This window comes from Ranitomeya variabilis, chromosome 2 (assembly GCF_051348905.1).
Source record: "Ranitomeya variabilis isolate aRanVar5 chromosome 2, aRanVar5.hap1, whole genome shotgun sequence".
Lineage (NCBI taxonomy): Eukaryota > Metazoa > Chordata > Amphibia > Anura > Dendrobatidae > Ranitomeya > Ranitomeya variabilis.
Window position 1 is genome coordinate 379,293,475 of NC_135233.1, and position 13,309 is coordinate 379,306,783.

The 13,309-nt window shown below is 45.7% G+C and overlaps 1 protein-coding gene across 2 annotated transcripts in view; it reads left to right on the forward strand.

Moving 5' to 3' along the window:
• LOC143806145 (uncharacterized) overlaps positions 1-13,309 on the forward strand; it is a 44,397-nt gene that overhangs the window by 21,733 nt on the left and 9,355 nt on the right. The gene's annotated exons all lie outside the window — the stretch shown is intronic.

Consider the following 13,309-nt stretch of genomic DNA (forward strand, 5'->3'; position numbering starts at 1 on the left):
TTGTCCACTTGCCCTACATGGTGCATCCTCGCTCAAACCGGGCTCTCTAGTCCTGCTGCATCCAAGATGGAGGCACTGGTAAGTCCAAACACCTAACTAATGTGAAGGGATGGCATGGTTCAGATCTACCATGCCACCTCACAGGGGGCATTCTCAGATAAAGGTGGACTGCTATGCCAGCCACAGCAGAAGGTAAGTGTATGTTGCTTTTCAATGTCAGGATGGAGATTTCCTATAAAGGGAACCTGTCATGGCCTCCTACCCAACACCATTCACTTATGAATCCGTAAATTCCCTGCCTAACCAGTCCTGTATAATGTTTTTAGGTAACAATTAGCTTTAAAAAAGCCTTTATATTGTCTCTGTTTTCTATGCTAATTAGGCCTTTGACTAGTCGATGGGGCGTTAGTTGCCCCAGATTAATCAGTCCTCTTTCCCTGTGGGCGTGATGACATAATTTACATGAGCGGCGTCATCGACACTCATACCGCTCATTACGGCACCATCACTACGTCCCTGAAGCTGGGTGTACGCTTCCAAGTTTCAGAGGCACACACTGCACATGACCAGAAGCCATCTTCTGAACTTCCGGTCATGTGCAGTGCATGCCTCTGAGGCCGGGAAGCGTACACCTGGCTTCAGAGACGTAGTGACGCTGCCAAAATTAGCAGCGCTCATGCGTGAGATTTGCAGGGGCTGGCGATGACGACAACTCCTGCAAAGTATGTTATCACGCCCACAGGGGTGTGATAACATGGAAAGCATGCTGACCAGTCTGGGAAAACAAACCCTCCATCAACTAGTCAAAGCCCTAATTAGCATAGAATACAGGGACAATATAAAGGCTTTTTTAAACCTAATTTTTACCTAAAAACATTGTACAGAGCTGGTTACAGGCAATTTACTGACACATAAGTGAATGGTTGGAAGGCACGGGGGGGGGGGCCTGACAGCTTTCAATTAAATTTAATCTTTAAACAAACTGCACACATTAATAGTACAAGCAAATGTAAGAAACTTCCTCTCATCTTCCTTGCCTTCTGAAATTATTATCTATTATCCCCTTCCCGACCCATGACGCCACGTAGGCGTCATGAAAACCCGTGCCAATCCGACCCATGACGCCTATGTGGCGTCATGGAATGATCGCGTCCCTGCAGATCGGGTGAAAGGGTTAACTCCTATTTTACCCGATCTGCAGGGAGAGGGGGAGTGGTGCTTCAGCCCAGGGGGGGTGGCTTCACCCCCCCGTGGCTACGATCGCTCTGATTGGCTGTTGAAAGTGAAACTGCCAATCAGAGCGATTTGTAATATTTCACCTAAAAAAACAGGTGAAATATTACAATCCAGCCATGGCCGATGCTGCAATATCATCGGCCATGGCTGGAAAACCTGAAGTGACCACCCCCCACCCCACCGATCGCCCCCCCACCGCTCCGTTATGGGGTCCGGTCTCCTCCATCCTGTGCTCCGCTGCCCCGTGCTCCTGCCCGCTCCCCCGTCCTGCTGTCCGCTCCCCCCGTCCTCCGATCACCCCCCCTGTGCTCAGATCCACCCCCCCACCACCCCTTCATACTTACCGATCCTCCCGGTGTCCGGCCGTCTCCTCGCTGGGCGCCGCCATCTTCCAAAATGGCGGGCGCATGCTCAGTACGCCGGCCGGCCGGCAGATTCCTTACAGGTACATTTTGATCGCTGTGGTAGGTTCTACCACAGCGATCAAAATAAAAAAAAATAATAAATAAACCCCCCCCTTTATCACCCCCATAGATAGGGACAATAATAAAATAAAGAAAATATATATATTTTTTTTTTTCCACTGTGGTTAGGGTTAGAACTAGGGTTAGGGTTAGAACTAGGGTTAGGGTTACGGGTAGGGTTAGGGTTATGGCATGTGCGGATTTGGCAGCGGATCCGCAGCGGATCGGCCGCGGATCCGCAGCGGATCGGCCGCGGATCCGCAGCGGATCGGCCGCGGATCCGCAGCGGATCGGCCGCGGATCCGCAGCGGATTGGCCGCTGCGAATTCGTAGCAGTTTTCCATCAGGTTTACAGTACCGTGTACACCTATGGAAAACCAAATCCGCTGTGCCCATGGTGCGGAAAATTCCGTGCAGAAACGCTGCGTTGTATTTTCCGCAGCATGTCAATTCTTTGTGCGGATTCCGCAGCGTTTTACACCTGTTCCTCAATAGGAATCCGCAGGTGAAATCCGCACAAAAAAACACTGGAAATCTGCTGTAAATCCGCAGGTAAAACGCAGTGCCTTTTACTTGCAGATTTTTCAAAAGTCGTGCGGAAAAATCTCACACGAATCCGCTACGTGGGCACATACCCTTAGGGTTAGGGTTGGAATTAGGGCTAGGGTTGGAATTAGGGTTACGGGTGTGTTGGGGTTAGGGTTGTGGTTAGGGGTGTGTTGGGGTTAGGGTTTGGATTAGGGTTATGGCTACAGTTGGGATTAGGATTAGGGGTGTGTTGGGGTTAGTGTTGAAGTTAGAAATGAGGGGTTTCCACTGTTTAGGCACATCAGGGGTCTCCAAACGCAACATGGCGCCACCATTGATTCCAGCCAATCTTGCATTCAAAAAGTCAAATGGTGCTCCCTCCCTTCCAAGCCCCGACGTGCGCCCAAACAGTGGTTTACCCCCACATTTGGGGTACCAGCGTACTCAGGACAAACTGGGCAACAACTGTTGGGGTCCAATTTCTCCTGTTACCCTTGCAAAAATAAAAAATTACTTGCTAAGACATAATTTTTGAGGAAAGAAGAATTATTTTTTATTTTCACGGCTCTGCGTTGTAAACTTCTGTGAAGCACTTGGAGGTTGAACGTGCTCATCACACATCTAGATAAGTTCCTTGGGGGGGTCTAGTTTCCAAAATGGGGTCACTTGTGGGGTGTTTCTACTGTTTAGGCACATCAGGGGCTCTGCAAATGCAACGTGACGCCCGCAGACCATTCCATCAAAGTCTGCATTTCAAATGTCACTACTTCCCTTCCGAGCCCTGACGTGCGCCCAAACAGTGGTTTACCCCCACATATGGGGTATCACTGTACTCACAACAAACTGGGCAACAAACATTGGGGCCCAATTTCTCCTGTTACCCTTGTGAAAATAAAAAATTGCTTGCTAAAACATCTTTTTTGAGGAAAGAAAAATGATTTTTTATTTTCACGGCTCTGCGTTGTAAACTTCTGTGAAGCACTTGGGGGTTGAATGTGCTCATCACACATCTAGATAAGTTCCTTGGGGGGTCTAGTTTCCAAAATGGGGTCACTTGTGGGGTGTTTCTACTGTTTAGGCACATCAGGGGCTCTGCAAATGCAACGTGACGCCCGCAGACCATTCCATCAAAGTCTGCATTTCAAATGTCACTACTTCCCTTCCAAGCCCTGACGTGCGCCCAAACAGTGGTTTACCCCCACATATGGGGTACCAGCATACTCACAACAAACTGGGCAACAAATATTGGGGTCCAATTTCTCCTGCTACCCTTGTGAAAAAAAAATTGCTTGCTAAAACATCTTTTTTGAGGACAGAAAAATGATTTTTAATTTTCACGGCTCTGCGTTGTAAACTTCTGTGAAGCACTTGGGGGTTGAACGTGCTCACCACACATCTAGATAAGGTCTTTGGGGGGTCTAGTTTCCAAAATGGGGTCACTTATGGGGTGTTTCTACTGTTTAGGCACATCAGGGGCTCTGCAAATGCAACGTGACGCCAGCAGACCATTCCATCAAAGTCTGCATTCCAAAACGTCACTACTTCCCTTCCGAGCCCCGGCATGTGCCCAAACAGTGGTTTACCCCCACATATGGGGTATCAGCGTACTCAGGAGAAACTGGACAACAACTTTTGGGGTCCAATTTCTCCTGTTACCCTTGCAAAAATAAAAAATTCTGGGCTAAAAAAATATTTTTGAGGAAAGGAAACACATTTATTATTTTCACGGCTCTGCGTTATAAACTTCTGTGAAGCACTTGGGGGTTCAAAGTGCTCACCACACATCTAGATAAGTTCCTTGGGGGGTCTAGTTTCCAAAATGGAGTCACTTGTGGGGAGTTCCTACTGTTTAGGCACATCAGGGGCTCTGCAAATGCAACGTGACGCCCGCAGAGCATTCCATCAAAGTCTGCATTCCAAAACGTCACTACTTCCCTTCCGAGCCCCGGCATGTGCCCAAACAGTGGTTTACCCCCACATATGGGGTATCACCGTACTCAGGAGAAACTGGACAACAACTTTTGGGGTCCAATTTCTCCTGTTACCCTTGCAAAAATAAAAAATTCTGGGCTAAAAAAATATTTTTGAGGAAAGGAAACACATTTATTATTTTCACGGCTCTGCGTTATAAACTTCTGCGAAGCACTTGGGGGTTCAAAGTGCTCACCACACATCTAGATTAGTTCCTTGGGAGGTCTAGTTTCCAAAATGGGGTCACTTGTTAGGGAGCTCCAATGTTTAGGCACACAGGGGCTCTCCAAACGTGACATGGTGTCCGCTAATGATTGGAGCTAATTTTCCATTCAAAAAGCCAAATGGCGTGCCTTCCCTTCCGAGCCCTGCCGTGTGCCCAAACAGTGGTTTACCCCCACATATGGGGTATCATCGTACTCAGGACAAACTGGACAACAACATTTGGGGTCCAATTTCTCCTATTACCCTTGGAAAATTAAAAAATCCTGGGCTAAAACTCATTTTTGAGGAAAGAAAAATTATTTTTTATTTTCACGGCTCTGCGTTATAAACTTCTGTGAAGCACCTGGGGGTTATAAGTGCTCACTATGCATCTAGATAAGTTCCTTGGGGGGTCTAGTTTCCAAAATGGGGTCACGTGTAGGGGAGCTCCAATGTTTAGGCACACAGGGGCTCTCCAAACGCGACATGGTGTTCGCTAACGATTGGAGCTAATTTTCCATTCAAAAAGTCAAATGGCACGCCTCCCCTTCCGAGCCTTGCCGTGCACCCAAACAGTGGTTTACCCCCACATATGAGGTATCAACATACTCAGCAGAAATTGCCCAACAAATTTTAGGATCCATTTTATCCTGTTGCCCATGTGAAAATGAAAAAATTGAGGCTAAAAGAAATTTTGTGTGAAAAAAAAGTACTTTTTAATTTTTACGGATCAATTTGTGAAGCACCTGAGAGTTTAAAGTGCTCACTATGCTTCTAGATAAGTTCCTTGGGGGGTCTACTTTCCAAAATGGGGTCACTTGTGGGAGCGCTCCAATGTTTAGGCACACGGGGGCTCTCCAAACGTGACATGGTCTCTGCTAGCGATGGAGATCATTTTTCATTCAAAAAGTCAAATGGCGCTCCTTCCCTTCCGAGCCTTACCATGTGCCCAAACAGTGGTTTACCCCCACATGTGAGGTATCAGTGTACTCAGGAGAAATTGTCCAACAAATTTTAGGATCCATTTTATCCTGTTGCCCATGTGAAAATGAAAAAATTGAGGCTAAAATAATTTTTTTGTGAAAAAAAAGTACTGTTTCATTTTTACGGATCAATTTGTGAAGCACCTGGGGGTTTAAAGTGCTCACTATGCTTCTAGATAAGTTCCTTGGGGGGTCTAGTTTCCAAAATGGGGTCACTTGTGGGGGAGCTCCAATGTTTAGGCACACGGGGGCTCTCCAAACGCGACATGGTGTCCGCTAAAGATTGGAGCCAATTTTTCATTCAAAAAGTCAAATGGCGCTCCTTTCCTTCCAAGCCCTGCCGTATGCCCAAACAGTGGTTTACCCCCACATATGAGGTATCAGCGTACTCAGGACAAATTGGACAACATCGTTCGTGGTCCAGTTTTTCCTTTTACCCTTGGGAAAATAAAAAAATTGTTGCTAAAAGATCATTTTTGTGACTAAAAAGTTAAATGTTCATTTTTTCCTTCCATGTTGCTTCTGCTGCTGTGAAACACCTGAAGGGTTAATAAACTTCTTGAATGTGGTTTTGAGCACCTTGAGGGGTGCAGTTTTTAGAATGGTGTCACTTTAGGGTATTTTCAGCCATATAGAACCCTCAAACTGACTTCAAATGTGAGGTGGTCCCTAAAAAAAATGGTTTTGTAAATTTTGTTGTAAAAATGAGAAATCACTGGTCAAATTTTAACCCTTATAACTTCCTAGCAAAAAAAAAATTTGTTTCCAAAATTGTGCTGATGTAAAGTAGACATGTGGGAAATGTTATTTATTAACTATTTTGTGTCACATAACTCTCTGGTTTAACAGAATAAAAATTCAAAATGTGAAAATTGCGAAATTTTCGCCAAATTTCCGTTTTTTTCACAAATAAACTCAGAAATTATCGACCTAAATTTACCACTAACATGAAGCCCAATATGTCACGAAAAAACAATCTCAGAATCGCTAGGATCCGTTGAAGCGTTCCTGAGTTATTACCTCATAAAGGGACACTGGTCAGAATTGCAAAAAACGGCAAGGTCATTAACCCCTTAGTGACAGAGCCAATTTGGTACTTAATGACCGAGCCAATTTTTACAATTCTGACCAGTGTCACTTTATGAGGTTATAACTCTGGAACGCTTTATCGGATCCCGCTGATTCTGAGATTGTTTTTTCGTGACATGTTGTACTTCAAGTTAGTGGTAACATTTCTTCGATATTACTTGCAATTATTTATGAAAAAAATGGAAATATGGCGAAAATTTTTAAAATTTTGCAATTTTCAAACTTTGTATTTTTATGCCCTTAAATCAGAGAGATATGTCACAAAAAATAGTTAATAAATAACATTTCTCACATGTCTACTTTACATCAGCACAATTTTGGAAACAATTTTTTTTTTTGTTAGGGAGTTATAAGGGTTAAAAGTTGACCAGCAATTTCTCATTTTTACAACACCATGTTTTTTTTAGGGACCACATCACCTTTGAAGTGATTTTGAGGGGTCTATATGATAGAAAATAACCAAGTGTGACACCATTCTAAAAACTGCACCCCTCAAGCTGCTCAAAACCACATTCAAGAAGTTTATTAACCCTTTACGTACTTCACAGGAACTAAAACAATGTGGAAGAAAAAAATTAACATTTTACTTTTTTTTGCAAACATTTTACTTCAGAACCATTTTTTTTAATTTTCACAAGTGTAAAAACAGAAATGTAACCACAAATTTTGTTGTGCAATTTTTCCTGAGTACGCCGATACCCCATATGTGGAGGTAAACCACTGTTTGGGCGCACCGCAGAGCTTGGAAGTGAAGGAGCACCGTTTGACTGTTTCAATGCAGAATTGGCTGGAATTGAGATCGGACGCCATGTCGCGTTTGGAGAGCCCCTAATGTGCCTAAACAGTGGAAACCCCCCACAAGTGACACCATTTTGGAAACTAGACCCCCCAAGGAACTTATCTAGATGTGTGGTGAGCACTTTGAACCCCCAAGTGCTTCACAGAAGTTTATAACGTAGAGCCGTGAAAATAAAAAATCGCATTTGTTTTCACAAAAATGATTTTTTCGCCCACAAATTCTTATTTTCACAAGGGTAACAGGAGAAATTAGACCACAAAAGTTGTTGTGCAATTTCTCCTGAGTACGTCGATACCCCATATGTGGAGGTAAACCACTGTTTGGGCGCACCGCAGAGCTTGGAAGTGAAGGAGCACCGTTTGACTTTTTCAATGCAGAATTGGCTGGAATTGAGATCGGATGCCATGTCGCGTTTGGAGAGTCCCTGATGTGCCTAAACAGTGGAAACCCCCCACAAGTGATACCATTTTGGAAACTAGACCCCCCAAGGAACTTATCTAGATGTGTGGTGAGCACTTTGAACCCCCAAGTGCTTCACAGAAGTTTATAACGTAGAGCCGTGAAAATAAAAAATCTCATTTTTTCTACAAAAATGATCTTTTTGCCCCCAAATTTTTATTTTCACAAGGGTGACAGGAGAAATTAGACCACAAAAGTTGTTGTGCAATTTCTCCTGAGTACGTCGATACCCCATATATGGGGGTAAACCACTGTTTGGGCGCACCGCAGAGCTTGGAAGAGAAGGAGTGTCGTTTTACTTTTTCAATGTAGAATTGGCTGGAATTGAGATCGGACGCCATGTCACGTTTGGAGAGCCGCTGATGTGCCTAAACAGTAGAGACCCCCCACATATGACACCATTTTGGAAACTAGACCCCTTAAGGAACTTATCTAGATGTGTGGTGAGCACTTTAAACCCCCAGGTGCTTCACAGAAGTTTATAACGTAGAGCCGTGAAAATAAAAAAATCGCATTTTTTCTACAAAAATGATCTTTTTGCCTCCAAATTTTTATTTTACCAAGGGTAACAGGAGAAAATGGACCCCAGAAGCTGTTGTACAATTTGTCTTGAGTACGCCGACACCCCATATGTGGGGGTAAACCACTGTTTGGGCGCATGGCTGAGCTCGGAAGCAAAGGAGCGCCATTTGACTTTTCAATGCAAAATTGACTGGAATTGAGATCGGACGCCATGTCGCGTTTGGAGAGCCCCTGATGTGCCTAAACAGCAGAAACCCCCCAAAAGTGACCCCATTTTGGAAACTAGACCCCCCATGGAACTTATCTAGATGTGTAGTGAGAACTTTGAATGCCCAAGTGCATCACAGAAGTTTATAATGCAGAGTCGTGAAAATAAAAAATATATATTTTTTAACAATAAAGATTTTTTAGCCCCCAAGTTTTTATTTTCACAAGGGTAACAAGAGAAATTGGACCCCAAAAGTTGTTGTCCAATTTGTCCTGAGTATGCTGGTACCCCATATGTGGGGGTAAACCACTGTTTGGGCGCATGGCAGAGCTCGGAAGGGAAGGAGTGCCATTTTGGAATGCAGACTTTGATAGAATTGTCTGCGGGCGTTATGTTGCCTTTGCAGACCCCTAATGTACCTAAACAGTAGAAACCCCCAACAAGTGACCCCATTTTGGAAAATAGACCCCCCCAAGGAACTTATCTAGATATGTGGTGAGAACTTTGAATGCCCAAGTGCTTCACAGAAGTTTATAATGCAGAGTAGTGAAAATAAAAAATATTTTTTTTCCCACAAAAAAGATTTTTTTAGCCCCCAAGTTTTTATTTTCACAAGGGTAACAGGAGAAATTGGACCCCAAAAGTTGTTGTCCAATTTATCCCGAGTACGCTGATGCCCCATATGTGGGGGTAAACCACTGTTTGGGCGCACGGCAGAGCTCAGAAGGGAGGGAGTACCATTTGACTTTTTTAGCGCAAAATTGGCTGTCGTGTTTGGAGACCCCCTGATGTACCTAAACAGTGGAAACCCCCCAATTCTAACTCCAACCCTAACCCCAACACAGCCCTAACCCTAATCTCAACCCGATCCATAATCCTAATCACAACCCTAACGATAATCACAACCCTAACCCCAAAACAGCCCTAATCTCAACCCTAACCATAACCCTAATCAAAACCCTAAATCCAACACACCCCTAACCCTAATCCCAACCCTAACCCTAATCCCAACCCTAATCCCAAACGTAACACTAATCCCAACCCTAATCCAAACCCTAACCCTAATCCCAACTCTAACCCTAACTTTAGCCCCAACCCTAACTTTAGCCCCAACCCTAACCATAACTTTAGCCCCCGTCGTCACAAAAAAAGTTCAATGTAACCTTTTTTTTGTACGTCGCGTCCGCCATTTCCGCGGATGCGTGGCCGTAACTCTGCCCCCTCCTCCCCAGGACATAGACTGGGCAGCGGATGCGTTGAAAAACTGCATCCGCTGCCCACGTTGTGCACAATTTTCACAACGTGCGTCGGTACATCGGGCCGACGCATTGCGACCGCCCCGTACCGACGCAAGTGTGAAAGAAGCCTTAGGCTACTTTCAGACATAGCGCATTTTTGAGCGCTATTTTGCGGGCGCTTTTCAAAAATGCGCAATGTCATTTTCGTCTGCCGGCAAAGTGAATGAGAAATTCACTTTGCCGTTCAGACACACCGCAAAAAAACGCGGCGCTTTTGTCTGCAAACACGCCGGCGTAAAAAGAATTGACATGTCAATTCTTTACGCAGCGGCGTGTCTGCGTATCCCCCTAGGGCCCCATATTACCTTCCACACACAGCGCCTTTGTCCTGGGTGTCGGCGTCTTTGTACGGAGGGGTTGACACCCAGGACCGGACGTGACGTCGGACAGGAAGAGGGAAGCCCCCGCCCCCCAGTGAAGCAGCATGGAGTCCTTCTGTGTGTGTGCGTGTGTGTGCGTGTGTGTGTCCCCATGCGACGCTAGTGCCACCATTGTGCTAAGTCGCCGTATGGGACTACTACTCCCATCCGGTATTAGGATGGGAGAGTTGTCCCTGTGTCCGGCGACTTAGCACAATTGTAAAGTTACACAAAACACCTACACACAATACACATACATGACACACAGTACATACAACATATAACACAGAGTATATACTCACCAACAGCACACTTGTAGGCGAAGCCCTCGATCCTCCAGGAAAAAATCCAAAAATAATAAACCAAATTCATACTCCCTGTCCGCAGAATCCATAAAACGAGTGTCCCACGCCGATCGGCTGCTCTCCGGCGATACACTGCCAGGAGCGAAGCTCCTGGCAGTGTATCGCGTACTGTTCCGGAGTTCAATGACTCCGGCGTCTCGGTTAACAGCAGTACAGCTGCGTTGAACTTTCCCACGCAGCACTGCCGTTAAGCGAGAGTGCCGGGGTCAATGACCGCCGGTAAACTCGCTCGCGCATGCGCAGTGACACACCGACAGGAACTATGGCTCCTGTCAGTGTGTTGCTGCAGCCGTGGAGAGCAGACATATCTCTGGATGTGTCTGTTCTCCATGGAAAATCTTGATACGTGGCACTTAAATATGTGGCAATTAAATACGTGACACGTGGCACTTATACGTGATACGTGTCACTTAAATACGTGGCACTGAAATACGTGATACGTGGCACTTTGATACGTGGCACGTGTCACTTAAATACGTGGCACGTGGCACTGAAATATGTGGCACGTGGCACTTTGATACGTGGCACGTGTCTCTTAAATACGTGGCACTGAAATATGTGGCACGTGGCACTTTGATACGTGGCACGTGTCTCTTAAATACGTGGCACTGAAATATGTGGCACGTGGCACTTTGATACGTGGCACGTGGCACTTTGATACGTGGCACGTGGCACTGAAATATGTGGCACGTGGCACTTTGATACGTGGCACTTTGATACGTGGCACGTGGCAATTTGATACGTGGCACGTGGCACTTTGATACGTGGCACGTGGCACTGAAATATGTGGCACGTGGCACATTGATACGTGGCACGTGTCACTTAAATACGTGGCACTGAAATATGTGGGACACGTCGCACAAAAAAGTTACATGTAGTTTTTTTTGTGTCGACGGTCCGCCGAAGCACGACGCATCCGTCGCACGACGGATGCGACATGTGGCAATCCGTCGCAATGCGTCGCTAATGCAAGCCAATGGAGAAAAAACGCATCCTGCAAGCACTTTTGCAGGATGCGTTTTTTCTCCAACGACGCATTGCGACGGAAGCCAAAAAACGCTAGTGTGAAAGTAGCCTAACCCTAACCCTAGCCCTAACCCTAACCCTAACCCTAAATTTAGCCCCAACCCTAACCCTAACCCTAACTCTAACCCTAACTCTAACTCTAACCCTAACTCTAACCCTAACTCTAACCCTAACCCTAATTTTAGCCCCAACTTGTCTTCTCCTGCCGGCCGGCAGATGGCAGCAGATGGCGGGCGCACTGCGCATGCGCCCGCCATGATGAAAAAGCCGGCTGGCAGGAGAAGACAGAAGAGGACCCAGGGACCCCGGGTGAGTATGATAGGGTCCCCGAATCCCCCTATTTCTCTGTCCTCTGATGTGCGATCACATCAGAGGACAGAGAAATAACTGATCGCTTTTTTTTTTTTTTTTTTGCGGTCGCCGGTAAACTGTTAATTACCGGCGATCGCAAAGCAGGGGTCGGTGCAAATCGACCCCGATCATGTTCTTTGGGGTCTCGGCTACCCCCGGCAGCCGAGACCCCAAAGAACATCCGGGTGCCGGGCGGCGGGCGCACTGCGCGTGCGCCCGCCATTTTTTCCCGGAAAAAAGATGGCGGCGCCCATGGGGAGACACGAGGAGCACCGGGGGAGGTAGGTAAGTATTGGGGGGCTATTGGGGGCCATCGGGGACCACATTTCTCTGTCCTCCGATGTGCGATCACATCGGAGGACAGAGAAATTAAACGGCACATCGCGTTTTGTTTTTTTTTTGTTGCGACCGCCGGTAAACGGTTAATTACCGGCGATCGCAACTCGGGGGTCGGTAAAACCCCCCCGAATCATGTTCTCTGGGGTCTCGGCTACCCTCGGCAACCGAGACCCCAGAGAAAATCCGACTCTGGGGGGCGCTATTCACTTTTTCCACAGCGCCGTTAATTAACGGCGCTGTGGTTTAAGTACCCTTAGCGGCCGCCGTTAAAAGGCGTATCGGCGGTCGTTAAGGGGTTAAGGCCAAAATAGGCTGGGTCATGAAGGGGTTATCTATCTTGGTCAAAACAAAACAGATTGCCATCTGACTGAGGGATCAGATTACACTGCCTATTAGGGTACTGTCACACAGTTAGTCCATGAGCCAAGAACCAAATTTGACGATATCGGTACCAAGCGGAGTGACTAATTCTCTTTGGTATTTTTAGGTAGATGCATGTCTGTAGTTTATTTTTTGATATGATAGCCCTTACATATACGTAGCTTATTAACCCCTTCAGCCCTAGGCCTATTTGTACCCAAGTGCCTAAGCCAATCTGACCTGTGCCACTTCATGGGCTAATAACTTTGGAACGCTTTCACCTATCCAAGCCATTCTGAGATTGTTTTCTCGTGACATATTGTACTTCACGTCAGTGCTAAATGGGAGTCAATATATTTTACCTTTCTATATAAAAAAATGCTAAATATTCGGAAATTTTGGAAAAATCGGCAATTTTTTAACTTTGAAATTCTCTGCTTTTTACAAAAATACTGATACCCCCCATAATAGTTATTAATTTACACTCCCCACATGTTTACTTCATATTGGCATCATTTTGAAAATGAAACCTTATTGTTTTACGACGTAATAGGGCTTATAGTTTTATGCGCAATTTTTCACATTTACAGCAAAACCCACTTTTCAAAGGACCAAGTCACTTCTGAAGTCACTTTAAGGGGCTTACATAACAGAAACCACCCATAAATTACCCCATTTTGCAAACTACACCCCTCAAGCTGTTCAAAACTCATTTTTAAAAACTGTTAACCCTTTAGGTGTTCCACAG